Here is a 21,863-nt window from a genome sequence, read left to right as displayed (position 1 = left end):
GTTATACAAATACAGATTAAAAACCCACAAGTTATTAAATAAAATTACTAATTAAAAATACAATAGTACTAAGTCATAAATTATAAATGATTCGATTCTTATATACGATGAAAACAAATTTTAATTAGTGATGAATAATTACGTTGAAAAGCTAAACATGTACCTATATTTACGTGTTCAAATATGTTCAATTTGATTATACTATACACAGGGTGCAACAAAAATACAGGTCATAAATTAAATCTCATATTCTGGGACCAAAAATAGTTCGAATGAACCTAACTTACCTTAGTACAAATTATATGCACATAAAAAAGTTACAGCCCTTTGAACTTACAAAATGAAAATCGATATTTTGGAATATGTATATCGAAAACTATTAGAGATTTTTTATTGAAAATGGACATGTGGCATTATTAAGACAGGAACATCTTATAGAAAAATTATAGTGAAATTTGTGCACCCCATAAAAAATTTATGGGGGTTTTATTCCCTTTAACCCCCCAAACTTTTGTGTACGTTACAATTAAATTATTATTGTGGTACCATTAGGTAAACTCAATATTTTTAAAACTTTTTTGCGTTTTAGTATTCTTTCGATAAGGCAGTTTTTATCGAGTTGCGGTTTCTATTTTAATATGTTTACATAAAAATTTTGTGGGGGTTTTGTTTCTGTAAACCCTCCAAATGTTTGTTTACGTTCCAATTAAACTATTTCTGCGGTACCATTAGTTAAACACAGTGTTTTAAAAAATTTTGCCTCTTTGTATCTTTTCGATAAGGCACCTTTTATCGGGATGTGGCTTTTTTTAATATGGTTCAAAATAATCAAGTATATTCAAATGGGAAATAAGCCACAATTTTACCTAAAAATGATTTTATTAACGTTTCGACGCCCAAGTCGGGTGTCGTTGTCAAAATACAAAATAATTATTAAAACGAAACGTTAATAGTCGAAACGTTAATAAAATCATTTTTAGGTAAAATTGTGGCTTATTTCCCATTTGAATATACTTGATTATAAAAATGCCACAAGAAAAAAGCTTCAGAACAACATGGTTCAAAATATACCTAAAAATGTAAATCATAAACAAATTTTCATATTATTACCTATATTAAATTTAAAATCAACATGCAGTAGAAATAAACAAATCAAGACACGTTAAATGCTACTAGGAGCATTTCCGAATCATAATTTACAATGTATAAACTTTGGAAATCATTATTTGGGATTTACAATGTATATACATTGTAAATTATGATTCGGGAGTGCTCCTAGTAGCATTTAACATTAACGTGCCTTGGTTTGTTTATTTCTACTGCATCTTGATTGTAAATTTAGTATAGTCTCCATAATCGTACTTAACCATATACAGTAAGGTCTCTTTTTATGCGGATTTTTTTTATGCGATTTTGAAGTTATGCGGTTTGTATTTCATCCAAAAATTTCTATTATTAATAACTAGTATGTATAATTAATATTAACTATTCCCATCCAGATGTCATTAATCTGAGGGTTTGCAATTCGGGTATTCCCCTTGTTCCATGATGCAGCAGATAGCTATTACATCAATGTGAGTCTCGCATTGAAAGGTATAACCTGTAATTCTTTTGAAATTAAATTTAAATGTTTAAGTATTTAGAGCTTAACGCTCAGTTTCATAATCAGTTAAAGCGGACTTTAAATTTTAAGTTGGTACCTTTAACAATGCAATTCATATGGGTAAATGTCAACGTTAAAGTGAATTTTAGTTAATGTTCACTTTAAGTTGATTATGAACCATGGCGTAAATGTTGATGATTTCAAGTTGCAGTATAATAAACAGCACATTTTGATTTCTTAGTATGAGCTTTCCTGTAGAACATATCCACCGCATAAAACGAGACCTTACTGTACAAATATGTGGTAAATAGATTTGACAAATATTCAAAATATCTCGATAAAAACTGACTTTTAGAAAAAATACTAAGGGGAAAAAGTTTTAAAAATATTGTCTTTGGGGGGTTTAAAGGAACAAAACCTCCGTAAAATTTTTATAGGGTGTCCAAATTTCACTATATATATTTTTTAAGATGCTACTGCCGTAAAAATGCCACATGTCCATTTTCAATAAAAAATCTCTAATAATTTTCGATATATTGGAAAAAATTGATTTTCATTTTGTAACTTCAAAGTGCTGTAACTTTTTTTTATGTGTACATTTGTACTAAGGTAAGTTAGGTTCAATCGAACTATTTTTGGTCCTAAAATATGTGCTTAAATTTATTACCTGTATTTTTGTTACACCGCTGTATATGTATGTATATGCAGCGTTTCCAGAAACTCTCCCGACAAACGAAGACCGGAGATTCCTCAGATAATTTGATGCTAATTTGATCCAATGTATCTATTCCGAAAATACTTCCTAAGGCAACTAGAGCTCTTTTAATATGGCGCCTTGTAATTAGTTTTTTAAAATAGCTGCAAAATGCTTCTATTTCGAAAAACGAAAACTGATACGCCTATTTATCTTTCAGAGATAAATCGATTCCATCAATTGCGAATTTCTAGTACCGGTCATAGCCGTCCGTTTTCTGACACTAGATTATTAAATTATGAGGTATTTTAGTTCTAAAAGTTACTCCAGCTTTAAGCCGATAAAATACACCGTTTTATTTTGAAATTTATTTTTCATTTATTTTTTTAAATTCAAAAACGGAAAATTTTTAAATCTATTTTTTTTTAGAAAACGTTGCATCCTACCGACTTAGAGCTAGAGTACCTTTTAGTACTAAGATACCCCAGTATTTACTAATCAGGTGACAAAAATAAAGTTAAAGACAAGTTAAAGACAAAGACAAAAAAGTTATGAGATAAAATAAACGTTGCCTAACCCAAAACGGACGCCTATGACCGGTACGAGAGATTCCCAAATGATGGAATCTCTTTATCTCTGGAAGATAAACAGGCGTACCACTTTTTGTTTTTCTAAATAGAAAATTTCTGGTGCTCTTTAAAAAAAACTAATTACAATACGCCATCTTTACAGAGCTCTAGCTACCATAGGAAGCAGTTTCAGACTAGATGAATTGGATTAAATTATCTTAAAATTATCTGAGGAATTTCCGTTCTTCGTTTGTCGGGAGAGTTTCTGGACACCATGTATGTATACAGTGAGCACGTACAGGTGCGAATAAATTCATTTTTTAGTAAATGGACGATTTTGGAAAAAACTCTCGAAATAAAACTCAATTTAGCATCTTCTAAAATAACATATTTTTCCTTGTTCGAGTCTCATCTTCGATATGGTCTTCCTTTCTGGGGTCCTAGTTAAGCTGCCCAATTAGATGTTATTTTTAAATTACAAAAAGGGCAATAAGGCCTTAGAAGAACAACACATTGCAGAAGTTTTTATATATTTTAGAAACTTTTTGCTTAATTCGTAAACACATGCATATGTCTTTCCAGCAAGGCCTCGTAATGACTACTCCACCAGAAATTCAACTTCGCGTCCTCTAAGTTAGTAAAGAAATCTATATTATATTCCGCAAAAAAAACTATACAACCATCTCCCATTACAACTTAAATCTGCAACATCTTTCCCCCAGTTCCGTAAAATGACAAAAGCTCATCTATTTAAAAGACCATATTATTCAGTAGAAGAGTTTCTTAATGACCAATTTAGAAATTACATACAAGTATCTAAAGTACATTTATCTATATTTGGGTGTCACATGCAGCAGCTTAAACGTATTAGTTCCTATGTCTGTATTTTATTTGTTGTATGTTCAATTTGCAATTTATATTAATTTTGCAATATATCGGTTTTGTTTTTTCTTTACTTTATTAACTTGTAATTTTTTTTTATATTGACGATTTATCAAATTTCAGAAAATTGTATTTGTTATTGTTATTGTTATTATTTTTCTTTCTGACTCTATGTTAAGCTTTGTCCATAAAATTGTATAATTTTCAGTGACTATGAAACTCTGACTATGAAAATGACTTTCTATGAATAAAGCATATTTCTATTCTATCCCTTTCGTGACCGGCTGACACGATCGTGAGCTCATGTTTATGTGGGTATCAATATCAAAATAAACATATTTTTACTAGGAAAGATGATATCAATATGTTGTGTCTATCGTGTATTATCAGAGTAACTGAAATTATTTAAAGAATTCGCGTTTAGTTTGCAATAGAATACCCTACAAGATGGCTGTGTATTTTGACGACAAAACCGGTAAAGGTAAGTAAAAGATATCTTGTTTTTTATAAGTGTTTATGTAACGGGGTTGTGGTATAGATAAAGTTTCAACTTCAACATAATAAACAAGATTTAAGAAATTATTGGTTTGTTTGTTGAGATCTTGTCCCTTAATGTTTGAATATCACGATAGTGAGTTGCCGTCACACATTCAATTTTCAATAGCAGGAAATTAAAATACTAAATATTTATTGGTTTGACTTTTTATTAATTTTTCTATATTTTAATGACAAAAGTAGTTTTTCTAATTATTACAGGTGTGCCTCTCACCCACGATTTGGCTCTAGAGGTGTTAAATGATGGTAACTAGTCCGAAATAGAAGATTTAGATGGCGAAAATGATGTTAATTTTGACGTTCAAATGTTTAAAAATAACACCGATGACAAGGACATTGAAGAAACTGTATTAGATGAAGAACCTGTATTGGATGGAGAACCTGTTCCTTCAACGAGCTCTTCTTCAGCAAAGAGGCTATGGAAAGACATGACATTTCAGCAAAAATATTGTTCTATTTTAGTTAGTATGTAGTAGCATATTAAACAATTATAAAAATAATTTTTATTTGGCCCTAATGGTGTTTTACGTTTAATAAAAATGAATTTTTTCATACACTTACGATCCTGCATTCATAGAATATAAGCCCAGAGCGCACGAACGTGACATGTCATTTGTGACAGATTCAAACAATGAATTTTTTTTCTGAATTTTTTACACCTTTTTTAGACACCGTATATCGTATTTATTCAAAGGGAAACTTCATTTTCACTCAAAAAAATTCAGGCCTGAAAGGGCTATTCTATAATACACCACTTAAATTAGGTAGTAAGTTAGGATCTATAAAAATGTTACTGATTGGTCTTTGACTAGATTGAGATTGTAGCAATAAACAAACAGCCTAAAAAATAGACCAGAAAGGCAAAAGTCCAAAAATATATAACATGATACAAACCTAATTTTACCAATTGAAAATTTTTCGTTTTCCTTCGATTTATTGATTTACAGATTCAACAGTATCTATGGTCAAATGTATCATAATATATTCATTTTTTACTATATAAAACGACAACTCTTTTAACATATTTCGTGGGTGCTTCTCGTATATTGTTTCATTATATTTTTTAATCTGCTTTTTCATATTTCTTTTATACTTTTCATTAAATATAAGTAGGTACCCCGCACAAACCTTATGGTAATTAGGGCCCAGTGGATTTAGTTCATACTTTGGGAAAATACCCTTTGAAGCATCCTGATGAAAAGTTCTCATGGGCAGATCTCAAGTTCATGGACGATTTTCAAGATATAGAGGCACAAACTCGAAAAATTATAAGATTTACTGGGTATTCCAATTCCCGGAGTTACTGGTTATCTGGCAACATGTAGAAGTTTGGACCAAAGAAAAGTACTAATAGTCTAGGACTTTTTACTGGCTATCCAATGACAACATATATTTTGACCTTTACATTGACCTTCAAGATCATGCCAAGGTCATGCGTTGTTATTCGAGCTGGAACCCATGTTTCTAACTACAACAATGAATAGAACTGATATATCCACGTTTGAAAAATACCTTGAAAATCATGGTCAATGTCATTGGGATGAATCATCTGATTGATTCCAATCTAAAAATTAAACTCAAATAAACCACAGATAGGAAACATTACGTTATCTAAAAGAAAAAGAATATTAAGGTTTGATATTGGGTAAATTAACGTTCGACGGCCATCGAGCCTGCTATATTAGGAGTATCTCTGAGAGAACATATACGAAACGAAGACGTAAGGAGCAGGATGAATGTGGAAGATGTAGTAGATGTAGTGAAATGGAACTAAGTAGGACACGTGGCACAGCAAAACAACGACAGGTGGACGAGAAACATTGTACATTAGAGACCACGCGAACACAGTCGTAGTAGAGGAAGACTACACAAACGATGGCTAGATGACATCAAAGCCAAAGGGGGAGAAACTGGCACCAAATAGATCAAAAGAGAGAAGAGTGGAGAGCTCATGGGGAGGCCTTTGTCCAGGAGTGGATGCAAACAGGCTGAAGAAGAAGAAGAAGAAATCAACGTTGATTTACGAAACTGACATAATTGATAATCGCTACATTTGAAGGAATATTTACCTTTATTTTTAAGGTCCTATTCGACCCAGGAATATTTATATCTTCTTTTTCAGAGTTAAAAATATGGCCCCTTTTGAATAAAAATTCATGATCTTGATGCGATCAAGAATATCAAATTCAAGGTCGGCATCGTTAAGCCGTGAAAAAATCTCAAACTTCTATTACATTACTTTGGAATCTATAACCGCTTAACACAATATTCCAATAACCTGCTTGACCATGATTTTCAAGATTATAGTCAAACGTAGATATATCCATTATATTCATTGTTGCAGTTCCCATGGAAACATGGGTTCCCTCTGGAATAAGAACGCGTGACCTTCGCATGACCTTGAAGGTCAAGGTCAAAGTAAAGGTCGCCATTGGATAGCCAGGAAAAAGTACTAGACTAGTAGTACTTTTCTTTGATCCCAATCTCTATGTTGCTTGATAACCAGTAACTCCGGGAATTGAAATACCCGGTAAATCTTATAATTTTCCGAGTTTGTGCCTCTATATCTTGAAAATCGTCCATCAACTCAAGATCTGCCCATGAGAACTTTTCATCAGGATGCTTCAAAAATATTTTCCCAAAGTATAAACTAAATCTACTGGAGCCTAATTTCCATAAGGTTTGTGCGGCGTTTCTTTTAGTATTTTTCTAACTTGGTCAAATTTAACAAATATTTATTTTTAACTATATAAATCGACCATTTGGGATCTGATCCTGAAATTTCAGGTAGAAAAGTCGAAATACTTTGAACTCCAAAACTTTTATAGTTTTGAGAAGAAACATTGTAAATTTAAATAATAAACCGAAATATATAGAAGCAGTGTACAGTGATCTGTTAATAGCTGTAAGTACAGTTTCCAAATTTGCAGTAGTTTGATTACAAGCATTGTTTTTATATACATACGAAGAACATTATTTATATTTCGTATTTATTAATTATTAAAAAAATAATTTCAGGCATTATATCGTTAATTGCTAGATCGACTATTTACTTTTAAATAAACAGAGTCGGACCTACCCAAATTAAAATTATTGAAATGAAAGTTCAATTTAAATTTAAAAAAAAGATAGAAAATTAAATTTGACAAAATGGCAGGTGGTACTTCTGACTACAGGGGTCCATCAATTAATCCCGATCAGCAAAACATTACTTATTCTACCATCACTAAGCAACAACCATTAACAAAATTCCCAACAAAAAACCAGTCCATAATTTTACCAGCAGTAGACGGAATAAGAACAGAAGGGTACACCATTGCAGTAGGAAATATAGTCCATCCAAAAAATGTACTGTTCTCATCCAAAATGTCAAACGGAAGAATATGCATCTAGCTTTTAAGCATACAAGTCGTAGATGATTTTCTAAGTCAACATGGTGAAATTGGAGAACATACAATCAAAGCACGTAAACTAATTACACCCGCTAATAGATTAGTTATATCCCAAGTATGTCCATCTGTACCTCATAACATACTCGAGAAGTCTTTAATTAATCTTGGTTTTAAATTAGTGTCTCCGATTTCGCTCCTTAGAGCTGGAATACAAGACCCGCAATACAGCCATGTACTTAGTTTTCGAAGACAAGTTTACTTTGGACCTACAGACAATTTTACTGTACCTGACTCCGTCCTAATTGATTTTGAAAATATTTCGTACCGAATTTTTCTCTCCGATAAACTAACTTGTTACAAATGCCACCAAACTGGTCACGTTTCCTCGGACTGCACCTCAAATCCCTTTTATCCACAAAATACTCAAAAGCCCCAAACGGAGAAAAATTTTCTTCCACAAATACCGTCTACTAGCCCCGAACAAAATCAAATTACACATGTAAATGACGAATCTCGAGAAGAAATGGATGCTCAAGTCAGTACTGATATCGATAATAAAAATAAACGATCTCACTTGGAAGTGTCATCCCCAACTTGCTCCACTCCTGCAGAAACTATACCTACAGAATTCACGAAACCAAAACCAGTGCAAATTAAAAAGAAGAAAAAAATTATCAAATTAGACAAATCCACTTCAGGAACTACTAATATTGAGTCATTATTACAACCAGTCAAATGCATCACCACCATATGTACTAAATTACACCCAATTACTAGCATTCCTAGAAGACGTTCACGGTTCTTCCACCCCAGTAGAACTGGCCCTAGAATAAACACAGGATATACACGGGTTGGGAAATATGCTAACTGAAATATATCCCATGTTGAACGAAAGAGCAATTAAATCTAGAATTACAAGAATCAAGAAAAAACTACTTAGTAAAATAAACCAAGATTTTAGTATTCAGGACTGAAGATACTGACGCATCACAGGAAAATACTCCTTCCAACGATAAATAAAAAAAAAATTTCTGACAATTTTCATTTAATTTTTGAACAAAAACCCTTTCTTTTTGCATCATTTAGTAAAAGAATCACAGGTTTCAATTTTCCGAAAGTTTTTTCCAATGAAATAAACTATTTTCCCTCCTCCTCCTTGGACCATAAAACTCCCCAAACGTAATACAAATCTTCTACTGTATCCTAAATCTGATACTTCATCACATATAAAACTACAACGGTTTCAAGAGATTAAAGACAAGTACAAAAGATATTACCAAATATATACAGATGCGTCAAAAACTTCTGAAATGGAAACGGTAGGCGCAGCTTTCGTTGACGAAACAATTAAACATCAGTTCCAGCTACCTAAGGAGTACTCCATATATTCCACCGAATTGTATGCCATATCTAAAGCTCTACAACATATATCAAACCAGCCCAAATTGGAAGCAGTCATTTTCACAGATTCTTTAAGCGCAGTACAAGGAATATTAAGGGTTTACCCAAACCACCCGATACTATGCCAAATTAAAATTGATCTAGAAGAACTTTACAGTAAGAATAAACGGGTAGAATTTGTTTGGATTCCATCTCATGTAGACATAATAGGTAATGAAAAAGCTGATCGGGAAGCTAAAGAAGCCTGCTATGCGAATAGACCAGATAAAGAGCTCCTAGAAATTCCCCATTCCGACATTCAAAACACCATCAAAGAATTTTCAATGAGAATATGGCTCGAAAGATGGAAAAAACTTGACGACAACAAACTACAATGCATCAACCCGTCACCAAAAGGGATAATGCCACAAAAACAACGAGATCAAGTTGTACAACACCGCTTGAGAATATTACATACCAGGTTAACCCACCAGTACCTAATGAAGAAAGAACAACAAAAACTGTGCTATGTTTGTGATATTCCTCTGACAATCGAACACATTATTGTTAGTTGCCCACTCTATCACCTGGAATGACTTCAAAGTGATTTACCAAGTGATCTGAAAAGTGCTCTGAACTATAGTAAATGTGATAAAGTGACTAAGTTTCTAAAACTAACTAAATTTTACAATCTAATATAAAAATAAGCTTAAGTTCTCAATTGTAATTAGTTGTTATAAGCAAACATCTGATTTTATGTAAAACTCTTCCACGCCAATAACCTTTCATGGTTAACGCGGTTTACTTAATAAAAAAAATCGACCATTTTTCTAACATATTTCGTGGGCACTCCTTGTATATTCTTTCCTTAATATATTTTTTTAATCTGCTATTTTATGTTTTTCATTAAATAAAATTTAAGCACTTTTCTAACTTCATTTAAAATTTAATCAAATTCAGATTTAACTCATTATTAACGTTCTACCTAATTACAAAGAAGCGAAGAGAAACTGTTAGAAGATCCAAGTTTGTAATCACTAGCTGCTTGGCACCCTCGAGAAGATGGGGTGATTTCAAACTTAATTTAAAATAATTTTCCTTCAGTTATTTAAGTAAATGAGACAGTTACGATTCACAAAAATAAATCTTGGTCTCTTTTAGCATCTCCGGTGTGGTGTAAATTAAAATATTCACGTAGGAATATTGTTTTATAAAAGGTTTCAAGTAATAACACCCCTTAGAAAACGTGCCTTTATTATAATATCGAAGTATATTATTTACTTCTTTCACATATCTACATAGTGTCTTAATAAATAAAACCATTAAAATTCGATATAATAATTAGACTTGTTTAGTTGTTTAGCCGTTTCAGGTAATAATTGTGTAAGATCCGTGTGCCATTATGCTAATTTCAGTACTGATTTCTGATTTCAGTACTAACAATAGCGTTTTAAGTGGAGATAGTGCATGACTGGTTTCTAAGTGTTTCGCATGCGCAGTTCCGTTTTCAAGCGCATGAAAACGTAACTGTCAGAAATCAGTCAGAAACCAGTCATGGACTGTCTGCGAACAAAGCTATCATTGGTTAGTTGCGCGAGTCGATTTAGTATGAAAAATGTGGGTTTGTATTTGCAACTATGCCCCAATTTTTAGTACTGAATCGACACGCGCATCAAATTTGTACATACAATTATTTAAAGTACGAAATTCAGTACCCACTGCATTTAGCATAGTGGCAAACAGACCTAAGGATTTGTTTATTGAGCGATTGTTCTGTTGATTAAAAATATTATAGATATTTAATTATTTCTGTATAGAATAATGTTTAATTTTCTGCTAATATAAAATCTTATTCTATGCGTGTTTATTTATATACTCTGCATACCTACTCTAATATGCATCTATTGAAGATCGCCTTGTTTATTTGGAGTCCTTTTTGATAAACGTAGCATGTTGTTTTATAAGTTTCGATATTTAAATAAATTCTCTAGGGCAGTATTGCAGGCTATTGTGGCCATCCCTTATCCTTAGATCATTTCGAAAATCCATTATATTTGATATTAAAAAAAATAAGTTTTCAATCTAATAGCACATAAAAAACATCAAAAAATGTTACTCTACATACTACTAGATTGAAATCAATGGGAACCTTCTCTGGTAACACCTCCGAGGTTTCTACAATTTGCAAGCCATAACGGATGCTGAGCCTAAGGTAGATGAGGGAATTTTACAATTTAAAATTCACGTCCCACCAATTGAAAATGGTTATTCATTTGTGATTTACATTATACTGATTGGAGTACGAAGGGAACCATTCTCGTTGGAACTTTACCGCGCTGAGCAGATGGGACGTGAATTATAAATTGTAAAATTCCCTCATCTTCCTTAGTCTCAGCATCCGTTATGGCTTGCAAATTGTAGAAGTCTCGGAGGTGTTACCAGAGAAGGTTTCCATTGTTTTCAATCTGGTAGTATGTAGAGTAATATTTTTTGATGTTGTTTTATGTGCTATTAGATTGAAAACTTATTTTTTTTTGCTAGCAGTTGCCGCTAGGGCATGGCTGCCATTTCGTTCGTTGCAATCTGTGACTGCACGCCGGGGTTTGTTTTGGTTGGATCAGAGAGAGCAGCATATGTGCCTCCTGATGAGAGACTAATAAGTTTCGAAACCGGTAGAGGTGCTTGCTGCACTCTCTGATTGGACTAGAATAATGATGCGGCTGTTGTTTCGTGTTGCAATGAAATTGAAGACGATTATTCATTTTTAACTATTATATCATATAAAATTCACAAAGAAAATAGTAGGTACGTTAACTCTGGGAGTTTACATTGCATGCAACAATGTCAACTTTAAAGATCTTTTTTGTATTATTAGAAGTATTACCATGGAAAAATGGAGGTCAAAATCTAAAGAGATCCAGAAAACATCCAGAAACCATTACTTTACTATTCATATTTGCCTAGCAAAAGTATTCTCCATTTCAACTATAAAAGTAACAATACTTCCCATAATTCCTTTCGCTGTGGCAGTGTTATGTTTTTGAGCAGGTATTATTCGGATCGCACATTCGGATGAACGGATCACAAGAAATAAACAGTAGGATATAGGCCGGTACCAGATGTCTTTTTGCCCTGCAAAACCTTATAAAATCGAAACAACTAACAATACGTACGAAGATACAACAAGTGTATAAAACAATCATACGACCCGTTGTGATGTATGGAAGCTAAACGTTGACGATAACAAAGGCAACCGAAGAGAGACTACGTGTTTGGAAAGAAAACTCCTAAAGAAGTTTTTTGGGCCTGTTCTGGATGAAGCATTAGGACACTATAGGATAAGAACTAACAGGGAGCTTGAAGAACTTACCCAGACGCCATCGTAAAAGTAATAAAGTCTAGAAGACTCCAATGTGCAGGACACCTCAGAAGACATTCTGACCAAATAAGAGTAAGCCTGGTGTCGGAGGAAGTCCAAACTGGAAGAAACCCACGAAGGGTTGTACCGCCACGGAGTAACTAAGTTAAGTATTATGGCAGGTGTACACACGTTATTGGTAGGTATTAACGGGACTAATAGAGCAAAAGTACATTACACGAATTTTAGAACTAACGTGAGAAAATAGCGAGAAGATGTGGGTGAAAATTTTGTATTTAATAATGAATACGCATGCCCACACAGGACTTAAACGGTTAATAATTATCTTGAGATAGAAGTTATTCGCGTTTGGGGTCACCTGCGATGTTTCTAGACATGAGCCCCATTGAACATGCATAAAATGCTCTCCATCACGGACTTATAATCGCCCGTAAAGATTAATGGGAGAAGCTGCTACAGGAAATTGTTGATCGACTTGTTAGCAGTATTAAGCCGGACTCAAACGACTCGTGTACTTGGCGAATAATCGTTATTTGTGTATACAGTCAAACCCGTTTATTAGAGGACCGGTTATAGGAATATCCCGGTTTATAGAATATAAAATCCAGGTCACGCAACGTTTCCATTTACTCCTTAATAAATTTATCCTTTTATTGAAATACGTATTAATAAAACAAGACCGCTTATTAGAATATTATTCAGGTCAACGAATAAACTTTTAACTACAATTTCGAATTTCCTAAAAATTTAAATTATGTCTTGTATTATGGTTTCTCGCCAAGGGTTTCGAAGGCTTGTAGTGCTGATTTGTTTATATTATTTGGGTTTGTCAGATAGGTAATAGCTATTTGTGTAACAAGGGAGGAAAGTGCTACTTTTCCTCCCGAGAATGAAGTTTCATTCAAGGGAGGAAAAGGCACTTTACTCCCATGTTATACATATGGTTTTTCCACCTTCCTCAAATAAGTCATTTTTTCATTTTTACTTAATTAATTTATGTAACCAACCAACAAAGTTTATTAGAACTAAAACTAACAATAGGTTCAATATAACTGTCAGCTGTCAAATATAAGTCAAAATGTAAACATTGTTAAATCAAAATAAAAATTTACTGTTTTTTACCATTCTGCAAAATACAGGGTGTTTTGTATAGATAAAAATGTATAGATACTTACGTAATAGAAAATAGATATTGTACAGGCCGTCAATAAGTTATATTACATGAATGAAATACCATGACGTCACTTTCACTTTTCCTCCCCAAGGAGGAAAAATAATTTTCCTCCCTAGGCAGGCTCCCTACAATCAGGTTCGGAAAAGTATACTTTCGGTAGAGGTAGGTGGAAATAAATATTTTATTGCGTTGTTATGAGTACCAATTCAATCGTTTACCGACAAATTCAGTCGTAAAATAATTTCATTTGTCTACAAACTATACATATTGCCACCCTCTTGCCTGTTATAAAATTTTTAAGAAAACAGTTCACCCATCCTAATCGCTTGTAAAGTTTTAAAACGTTTTCGGGACGGCTAAACCATTGTAAATTTTTTAAATTTTTATAATAATTCAAAGCAACAAAAGTGACTAGTATTTTATGTAACCAAAAACCAAGCTACAATTACCGATTATTTTTCAAGGCTTAATAAGTAATTTTCTTATTAAGTTATATTATGTATTTTAATACACGAATATTTACATAATCTATATATTGCATACATTTCATATTAATTACTGTATGCATCCACATAATATATTGTAATGTAATTTGGTTTTTTAATACATAGGTTACGCTATTTTACTATTGGCATAAAAAGACTTAAAACCATATAAATATTTTACATATTAACATAGTATGTACTATTATTACGTATATTCAGTACACTTATTACGGCTAGCCACCAATGATCGGTTATTAGAATATCCTGGTTATAAGAATATTTTTGCTTGGCACGAAGACGGGCAATAAGCGGGTTCGACTGTACTTGCCATGTCGTGTGAGTGGGTTACTAGTATAATTGTATTTCATTCATTGCCAATCGTTGGTTTTCCATTTGTTGTCGCTAAAAATGACCCGACTCAAAGGTATCACGATTATTCGTACACTTGCCAAGTACATACTTTTTTATACTTGCAGAGGCTCTCAAACGATATGCAGAAATAATTGGCATTTACTGCAACTATTCATTTAGACCAGGGAATTTAGCACTAAAAACACCGGAATAAATCGATTTTCAAATACAGCACCAAAGGTGCATAAACGTATCAAAATAAGCATATTAAGGGCTATCTTTTGTTACTCAAAGGTTTTTGGCGCTGAAGACGACTACGCCATCAGAACCGATCCGTAGTACCTGGTGCCCAGTGTCACTGCTGGACACGAAAACACCTCATCGTCTGGAGTTTCGAACGTTTTTCGGCTTAAATTGATGCAAACAGACTACTAGGAGGGTTTTGGGGTTACTGAAAACTAATAATCCATCAGTACCGACACCCGGAGCACTTGGTGTCTAAGATCACATCATCTTCTGAATATTCGAGGGATTTCGGCACTAATTTAATACAAACACAGCACACGGTGGATTTTTAGTGTTGTTGAACACGAATACGCAATCAGAACAAGTTACTGAAGCGCCTGGTACCCAGGATAACTGCTAAGGCACGTCATCTTCTGGAGATTTAAAGGTTTTCCGCACTGAATGCATCAAAATAGGTTACTAGGCAGTTTTTAGGGTCGCTAAACACAAATATCTGTATTTTATAGCTAAAAATATTTTAGTTTTTTTACCTAAGTTATTTTTTCCTAAATTTTCTGGTATAATTTAGTAATCACACCACTCATTGATTTCTCAAGGTTCTAAAGTACTCTGGGCTAATTAGCACAATTCATGGAAAAGTTATTTACCAGCATTGCTGGAATCGAATTATAAAATCCTATATATTAATAATATAGGTATGCAAAGTCCGCAGATAGTGTGCTACTTTTTTTATAAACAAAATGGCGCCGACAAATGGTATTTTTTTCAATTATTGCTCTATAACTCCGAAGATTTTAACTTTAAAACAAAAACACCGAAATAAAATTCACCGAAATTAAATTCTGCATAGAGATATGTTTTTCACGATTTGCTCCGACGAAAATTTTCCTCGGAAAATGCGGGTTTTCCTAACAAAAACTATAATTTTCAAATAAAGTTTTAGGTAAGTAATTATTAATCAATAATTAAATAACTTAGTGATATCAAAGATTTCTTGGTATAGATTGTAATTCCAGAAGCCGGTGAAAATTAAACGAATATTTTAGCAACAATTCAATTGTTAATTAACAATTTACGATCGCAATAATAACCAAAATAATCATGATACATTGATCAAACTTATAAAGATTATAAAGATGAGATGCTTGTTTAATATTTTATCGACAAAATATAAATTTTTCTTTTTTTTGCATAATCTTTAAATTTTGAAAAATAAATAGTTATAATACGTTGGTCTAATTAGTAAAGTACAAAGAAAGGTTATTTACCAGCAATTTTATTGCTTTAATCGAATTATAAGATCCTATATATTATTAATATAGGTATGCAAAGTCCACAGATAGTGTGCTACTTTTTTTATAAACAAAATGGCGCCGACAAATCGTATTTTTTTCAATTATTGCTCTATAACTCCGAAGATTTTAACTTTAAAACAAAAATACTCAAATAAAAATTCACCCCAATTTAATTCTACATAGAGGCATGTTTTTTCCGATTTGCTCCGACGAAAATTTTCCTCGGAAAATGTGGGTTTTCCCAACAAAATCTCGAATTTTCAAATAAATTTTTTGGGCCAGTAATTATTTATCAATAATTATATAGCTTGGTGAAATAAAAGCTTTCTTGGTATAGATTATAAATTCAGAAGTCGGTTAAAATGAAATGAATATTTTAGCAACAATTCAGTTGTTAATTAACAATTTACAGTCGCAATAACAACCAAAATAATCATGAGACATTGATCAAACTTAGAAAGGTTATAAAGGTGTGATGCCTATTTAATATTTTGTCGACAAAATATAAATTTTTCATTTTTTTGCATAATCTTTAAATGTTTAAAAAAAATTGTTATAAACAAATTAACATTTCTTAGAAATTGTTTATTATATTCTAATTTTAAAAAATACTTATAATGCGTATTTCATATGTCTTGAAAATGAATGCTTAAAAAGAATTTTCCAACCATTTGCAAAAGAGTTAGGAAACAGCAAAATAAATATACGATATCTCCATTGTTTATAATTTGTTTTAATTGTTTCAAAGCTTAAAAGTGAGTCTATGGTACAGTCTAATTACTCACAAAGAATGTCAAAAATTAATGCAATGGTTATATTTTAATAAAAGATTAAAAATACTTTTTTTGTAATTTTTAGCGTGAAAGTAGGCTTGATACAGAGCCGGAGATAAAATGTTCACTCGAAGCGACTGACACGCTTAAACTCGCGCGAGTTGTGTATGTGGGCGGGTAGCCACGGTACTGTATTTTTCTACTTTCGCGCGTGTAAATTACAAAAAAATATATTTATAATCTTTAATTAAAATATAACCATTAAGCTGATAATCGATATTGTTTTATAAATAATTAGCTTGTACTTTAAACTCACTTCTACGCTTTGAAAGAATTAAAAAAAAATTATTAACACCGTAGTAATCGTATGTTTACTTTGCTGTTTCACTTTTTGCAAATGGTTGTAAAAAAGTTTTAAAGCATTCATTTTCAAGATATTTGAAATGCGCATTTTAGTTATTTTTTAAAATTATAATATAATAAAAACTTTCTGAGAAACGTTAATTTGTTTTTAACTATTTTTTTTTAACATTTAAAGATTATGCAAAAAAATGAAAAATTTATATTTTGTCGACAAAATGTTAAATAGGCATCTCATCTTTATAAGATTTCAAAGTTTGATCAGTGTATCATAATTATTTTGGTTATTATTGCGACCGTAAATTATTAATTAACAATTGAATTGTTGCTAAAATATTCGTTTAATTTTCACCAGCTTCTGGAACTATAATCTAAACCAAGAAGGCTTTTAAGTCACCAAATTATTTAATTATTGGTAAATAATTACTTATCTAAAACTTTATTTGAAAATTAAAGATTTTGATGGAAAAACCCGCATTTTTCGAGGAAAATTTTCGTCGGAGGAGATCGGGAAAAACACTTCTCTATGCAGAATTTAATTACGGTGAATTTTTATTTGAATGTTTTTGTTGTAAATTTAAAATCTTCGGAGTTCTAGAGCAATAATTGAAAAAAACACGATTTTCGGGCGCCATTTTGTTTATAAAAAAAGTAGCACACTATCTGGGGACTTTGCATACCTATATTATTAATATATAGGATCTTATAATTCGATTCCAGCAATAAAATTGCTGGTAAATAACTTTTCCCAAAAATGGCCTATTCTCCGATAATCAGCCCAGACTAAAGGCAAATATCTGCGCTCTCGTACTTGTAAATTATTACCCGACGCGTGAGTGCTCTGCTTGTCATCCCTATTGAAAGGCTCGTGTACTTGCCAAGTAGGCAAATAATTATGTATTTCCAAAGTACATGAGTCTCTACACCCGCCTTATACCTTGAATACAAGCTCGCATCGATACCCGTGGTCGAAATAAACGATATTAAAAAATTATTAAATACATTTTAATTCGAAATAAAGTTTTTAGTTTTTTTAAATATTTATTTATTAATAAAGAACCATATACCTTTTTGAAAAAAAATATCTGTTAAGGGGATGGGTACGTATTTTCAGCTGCAATGCTATTCAAATTGGATTCATTTTTTTAGAACCCTGAGAAAACTATGAAGTATTTTAAAAAAATTTAAACGCAGAATGAAATATTACGTTATTAGCGAGGGTTTAAAGTCCCTGAGAACTTCTATAATGTTTATTTTAATAAGATACAGGGGTGAAAAACTAAGAGAAAATTTAATGTGATTTTTAATTTCAAATATCTCATTCAAAATAAACTTTTTATTTATTCCAAGAGACTTTCGGCCCTCGGTAATAATTTAGTCTTTCATTCTGTGTTTAAATTTTTCAAAAATATTTATTGGTTTTTTCAGGATTCAAAAAAAATGAACACAAGGTCCGTGGTAATATTTTCCAAATATACAGGGTGTAACAAAAATACAGGTCATAAATTAAATCGCATATTCTGGGACCAAAAATAGTTCGAATGAACTTACTTACCTTAGTACAAATATGCACATAAAAAAAGTTATAGCCCTTTGAAATTACAAAATGAAAATCGATATTTTCGAATATATCGAAAACTATTAGAGATTTTTTAATGAAAATAGATATGTGGCATTCTTATGGCAGGAGCATCTTAAAGAAAAATTACAATGAAATTTGTGCTCCCCATAAAAATTTTATGGGGGTTTTGTTCCCTTAAACCCCTCCAAACTTTTCTGTACGTTCCAATTAAATCATTATTGTGGTACCATTAGCTAAATTCAATATTTTTAAAACTTTTTTGGCTCTTAATATTTTTTCGATAAGGCAGTCTTTATCGAGTTGCGGCTTCTTTTTTAATATGTTTAAATAAAAATTTTATGGGGGTTTTGTTCCTTTAAACCCCCCAAATGTTTGTGTACGCTCCAATTAAACTATTACTGCGATACCATTAGTTAAACACAATGTTTTTAAAACTTTTTTGCCTCTTTGTATTTTTTCGACAAGGCACCTTTTATCGAGATATAGCTTCTCTTTTAATACGGTTCAAAATATACCTAAAAATGTAAATCATACATAAATTTTCATATTATTACCAAGTCTCCATAATCGTACTTACCATATAAAAATATGTGGTGGATTTGACAAATATTCAAAATATCTCGATAAAAACTGACTTTTCGAAAAAGTACTAAGAGCCAAAAAAGTTTTAAAAATATTGTGTTTAAGTAATGGTACTACAATAATAATTTAATTGGAACGTACACAAAAGTTTGGGGGGGTTTAAAGGAACTAAACCCCCATAAAATTTTTATAGGGTGTCCAAATTTCACTATAATTTTTTCTTAAGATGCTACTGTCATAAGAATGCCACATGTCCATTTTCAATAAAAAATCTTTAATAGTTTTCGATATATTGGAAAAAATCGATTTTCATTTTGTAACTTCAAAGGGATGAAACTTTTTTTATATGCACATTTGTACTAAGGTAAGTTAGGTTCAATCAAACTATTTTTGGTCCCAGAATATGGCATTAAATTTATGACCTGTATTTTCGTTACACCCTGTACATTTGTCTTACAACGCACTCAGTCGAATAGAATATTGTCAGTCAGAGAGTGACAATCCGTGACAATTTTAAATATTTGACATTGCATCGGGAGTATTTTGAGTTGTTGATTAAATAATGTTGATATATAGTGTATTTGATAAATAATTTATTTAAGACGTGAACTTAACAAAAAGTTATTTATTGTGTATTATTTGTGGAAGATCCAAGCAGAAAATAGATTAGGATAATATATTTTGTGATCCACGTATTTTGTTGTTAAAGATATTTAAAATTGTAAGCGTTCCATAGTAACAATATATTTTTAAAAAATCACTTTAACACTTTTCCTCTTTTCTCGATTGAGTATTAGTTTTTGTTGTACATATAAATTATTACCATCACTGAATACGTAGTTAGTGAAAAAATTATCACATTTATTAACTGAATTATTAATTATTATATATTAATTTGCAATTATACAAATAACAGTTATCCAAGAACATTCAAAAGCCATCTCTTTAAAGTTAATCATGCCATTGTCAAGTAGAATGACGTTCTAGTAATGTTTACATAATATGTAAACATTATCCATACCAGTGTCAATTTTACTACACGCAATTTGCCGTGTAAAGACAGAAAAGGTAGGGATAGCCGTAAAATATTTGCGAATTATGTACCGGTGGCCTTAACCTCATGATATTTTTTGTAAATGACATATAACAGTAGTTTCTGAAAATAGTTAATAATAGCGATTATTTCATTCATAGGAGATTCTGATCAATAGAAAGCTACAGAAATAAAAATTAAACTGATTATTTTTTGATGATTTTAACTTCCAATCGTATAGTTAGATATTTGATCCCGTGTTTAATTCTGTCCAATCAGATTAAAATTATACTGAGAATGTTATATGTATATACAGATATCTACTGTAGAAAATTACAGATAGAATTTTTTAAGTAGATTGTTTCTGTTTAATGGCAACCAGTTTCCTAGTTTTGACAACTGTCACATTTAAGAAAATATCCATAATATACGTATTAAAAAAGAATCTTACGAATATCACACGACAGTAAGAATAAATAAGAAAATAATGCTTCATTTTTACTCAAATTTGTTGACATTGGGCAATAGTCACTCGAGACCTGCGGGCTCTCGTGTCTATTGCCAGACAACAAATTTTCGAAAAACTGTCGCATTATTTTCAATTTATTCTCACTCTCTTGTCATATTATACCCGATAATTTTTGATTATTTCATTCATAGGAGATTATGACCAATAGAAAGCTACAGAAATCTAAATTAAACTGATAACTTTTTTGATAATTGCCCGTCGTCAAGCATATTACGTCAGATGCCCTTCGTTGCGATGAAAAAATACATTCAGTGACATTAATAACAAATGTTTTAAAAATTATAAAAGTGATGACTTTCAACCGTCAAATACATATTTATAACAACTGTGTGTTTAATTGTACTAATTTGTACTTACATAAATAAATTACAATAAAATTTTGGTTTTGAACAGTTGTATTCATGAAATAATCGCAACAAATTGCACTCGATCTCTAAAATTAATATAGAATTTTAGAGCTCTTGTGCAATTACTACTGATTATTTCATTCATAGGAGATTCTGACCAATAGAAAGCTACAGAAATGCAAATTAAGGTGATAATTTTTGATAATATCCCGTCGTTAAGCATATTACGTCAGATGCCCTTCGTTGCTACGAAAAAATACATTCAGTGACATTAATGACAGTTAATGTTTTAAAAATTATAAAAGTGATGAATTTCAATCGTCATATTATATTTATAAAAACTGTGTGTTTAATGGTACTTTGTACTTACATAAATAAATTACAATTAAATTTTGGTTTTGAACAGTTTTATTCATGAAATAATCACAACAAATTGCACACGATCTCTCAAATTAATATAGAATTTTTGCTCTCGTGACATTTTGACATAATTTCACTCGCCTTCGGCTCGTGAAATTAAAACTGTCAAAGTGTCACTCGGGAAAAATTCAATAATTTCAGAGCTCTTGTGCAATTACTACTGATAATTTCTCCTCGTCAAGTATATTATGTCAGATGCCCTTGGTTGCTATGAAAAAATACATTCAGTGAC

At 31.5% G+C, this 21,863-nt stretch overlaps 1 protein-coding gene across 1 annotated transcript in view; it reads left to right on the top strand.

Annotated features, from left to right (window-relative positions):
• LOC114336204 (vitamin K-dependent protein C) overlaps nt 1-21,863 on the top strand; it is a 283,411-nt gene that overhangs the window by 123,427 nt on the left and 138,121 nt on the right. The window lies entirely within an intron of this gene.

This window comes from Diabrotica virgifera, chromosome 6 (genome assembly GCF_917563875.1).
Source record: "Diabrotica virgifera virgifera chromosome 6, PGI_DIABVI_V3a".
NCBI classification, from domain to species: Eukaryota; Metazoa; Arthropoda; class Insecta; order Coleoptera; family Chrysomelidae; genus Diabrotica; species Diabrotica virgifera.
Note: the sequence above shows the minus strand (reverse complement) of the source record. Positions and strands in the feature narration are given on the sequence as shown.